This window comes from Dromiciops gliroides, chromosome 3 (genome assembly GCF_019393635.1).
Source record: "Dromiciops gliroides isolate mDroGli1 chromosome 3, mDroGli1.pri, whole genome shotgun sequence".
Classification (NCBI taxonomy): Eukaryota; Metazoa; Chordata; class Mammalia; order Microbiotheria; family Microbiotheriidae; genus Dromiciops; species Dromiciops gliroides.
In genome coordinates, this window is record NC_057863.1 from 259,990,055 (window position 1) to 259,993,410 (window position 3,356).

The 3,356-nt window shown below is 41.0% G+C and overlaps 1 pseudogene; it reads right to left on the minus strand.

Annotated features, from left to right (window-relative positions):
* Positions 1–1,093: 1,093 nt before the first annotated feature.
* LOC122745426 lies at positions 1,094–1,496 on the minus strand (annotated as a pseudogene).
* Between the last annotated feature and the right edge of the window lie 1,860 nt (positions 1,497–3,356).

The following is a 3,356-nucleotide window of genomic DNA, read 5'->3' on the forward strand; positions in this document are numbered from 1 at the left end:
AGACAGCTGCACAGACAAGTGGGTGAAGTCGGGAAAATGGTGTTGAGAGCACCTGGCCTCCACCAGCATGATCAGTGTCTTTATCCACAAGGGAGATGGGGCAGTTGGAAATATAGCAGTGTAAATTTTCCTCTGGTCAAGAATCCAGGTGGCAGGTGGAATGTTATCTTTTTTTTCCTTCTTTTTCTTCCCCTTTTAGATCCAAAATAACAGATCTGTAAATATGGTTATTTTAAAATTATTTGCTGTTTGAATGGTACTTTAAAGCTGGCTTTATCTAGATAAAATTATGCATGTCTGAGTAGAGCATAAATGAAGAGGTAGCAGTTATTAGCTTGTTATACATAGAAATAGAGCTGTCCAAATAGTCAGGATTTTCATTTTGTCTTGGGGCTGTGACTTTCAAAATACCTTATAGTTTATTATTTTAATTTTATAGGTATGATTTTTATCACTTGTATTTTTAGGCTTTGTTTTATAAGCTCCCTGAAATAGCAGGCTCATATGGTATGAGAATTGTGATTTTTGCCTCTAGGCTAAAGTGAGCTAATTGTTGTAGCAAGTTGTGGCTGAACAGATGAAGGAGCCTCAGGTGGGACTCCTGACCTCTCAGGTAAAAGGAGAGGAAAATTTTAGTAACCTAAAGGAAGATAATATCCCTGAGCTGGCATAGTGGGAAAAGACAGCTACAGTGGAAAGGAACCAGCCAGCTCCTTACCTTTCTAGGAGGAAGGGAGGGAGGGAGAAGAAAAATAGCTGCAGTAACCAGCCAGCAATTTTGTTTCACAGTGACATCTGCTGGTCATAAGTGAAAATCTTGTTTTGGGATCTGTTGGGGAAGGGGGGAGTGGGGGAGCTTAGGAGTTTAGATACCATTCCATTCTTCCTTTTGCTTCTTTAAAAGCAGAATTTCCTTCATTATTGTTATATGTATTTAGTGTACATGTACTACAAGAATTTTCCTTTGAAAATTTTCTGAATTTTAATTTTTGACATTTTATATTCATTCAGTCTTAATTTGATAACTTGTTTCTTTTTCTTTTTTTTTTTAGAGTAGTAGTGGCTTTATTGGGGACAGACAGACTACCCAGGCCTAGGAGTTGACATTGGGACCCTTCTTCTTGCCAAAGGTGGGCACCACATTGACAAATCATCTGTTGTACTGCATCCTCCTCTTGGCCCACCCCGACGTCGTCTTCTTCTTCTCCTGCTTAGCCACCTTGGGAGTCTGAATCCTCACTTTTCCAGCTCGGGCCATAGAGCCATGGACTTTACCTCCTAGCATTCGGCCAGCCACTTCCAGAGTGGACCGCGGCTCCAACCTACACTGCCCCAAGATGGCTTCATCCTCCAGCGGGGAGCCACCTAGAAGCAGGACCTGATCCTCGGGGGCGATGCCCTCTAGGGATGCCACATGGGCCTTGATCTGGGCGATGGTCTCCTCCCCGGTCACCTCGAGGTATGTGTAGAGACTGCGGGCGAACAAACAGCTGCATGGTGGCGACACGGACACGCTAGTCCTGCTTCCGCCGCAGCGAAGATGGAGACCAGAAAAAGATGATGTCTTAAGTTTCAAATTGAATTTAACCCAATATTATTGTCTACTTTTTTTTTCCTGTGTGTGTGTGTGTGTGTGTGTGTGTGTGTGTGTGTGTGGCAATTGGAGTTAAGTGATTTGCCCAGGGTCACACAGCTAGTAAGTGTTAAGTGTCTGAGGCCAGATTTGAACTCAGGTACTCCTGACTCCAGGGCCAGTGCTCTATCCATTGTACCACCTAGCTACCCCAATATTGTCTACTCTTAAAGACAATTATTGAATATTAAAGTTTATTTTAATTTTGTAATCCGCTGTATTTCTTTCCATCAATATCGATATGCAATTTCCTTTTGAAGTACATTTTTTTGGGGGAGGGATGAGGCAGTTGGGGTTAAGTGACTTGCCTAGGGTCACACAGCTAGTACATGTCAAGTGTCCGAGGCTGGATTTGAACTCAGGTCTTCCTGACTCTAGGGCTGGTGCTCTATCCACTGTGCCACCTAGCTGCCCCTGAAGTACATTTTTAAATTTCTTGTAATGTTTTATTTTTTGTCTCATTGAAGTTATCATTTGTATTTTCTTTTGTTTTTTAATTAAACTTGGTTTTTATAGGTTTATTTTATTTTTCTTTTAAAATTATTGTTGGGGGCGGCTAGGTGGCACAGTGGATAAAGCACCAGCCCTGGATTCAGGAGTACCTGAGTTCAAATCCAGCCTCAGACACTTGACACTTACTAGCTGTGTGACCCTGGGCAAGTCACTTAACCCCCATTGCCCTGCAAAAAAAAAAAAATAAAATAAAAAAAGAAAATTAATGTCTATTCCATTTTTATCTGTGTATCAGGTTCCATTGCTCTGAAGCAAGGCCCTCCTATATGGCATATAAATTCTAGTGCTTATTTTATGATATTAAAGTAAACCCTATTATGTAATTTTCCTGTTGATATACTAGTAAATGCCATTGTTGTTTTAGTTGGAGTTTGGCCAAATTGTTTAGTCAATTAGATCTTTGATGACTTGATAAATTTCCTGCTTATGTGCCCAGTAAGATGGAAGACTAGATATTTTCTCTGACCCTCATGACCTCTCAAACCTCTCTAAAATTATGCACCAGAGATAAAACCATTTTGGTTTTTTCCATGATTTAGGACACCAAGAACCCAAACAAGGTAAAAATTATATGATGAGTAGCAGAGAACAACAATAATCCCTAACCCTTGTGATGTTTAAAATCTAAATTGTGGTCGCCTTAAATTAGAAGCTTCAGCACCAGTCTTTGGGCATTAAACATTTATTAAAGCATGCAGGTGTTCACAAGGAGTTCAGAAAGTTAAGAAAAAGCCTATCTCGAATAGAGTTCCAGCCTGGTTGGGTTCTTCCTCAAGTCCTCCTCCAGCCTGCTTTAATCAGGAACTCTCCAGCAAGCTGACTGTGGAAGCTTTTTATAGTTCTGGAACAGAGGCGGTCCTTACACACTGCTTCAAGCTGATTGGTCATCCAAAATTGATCATCCAAATCCATTGGTTCTGAAGGTGTTCTCAAGGTGTGATTACAATCCAGTTAACTTGAAGTAGGCTAATCAGCAGTTAATCACTCTCACTTGATTCAATCAGTCTAGATTAATCTCCAGGTGGGTCTTTGAGTATCTGCTAAATCCCATTATTTCATCACACCCTTAATGTGCTCACTGAGTACCCACTTACCCACTGTTCTAGCATGAGCCTGGAAGTAGGGTCACACAAGCAACCCCAATGAAACTCAACTCTGTGTCACATTCCCCATGCAAAACAGAATTCACATTAGCCATGTCCGAAAAAAA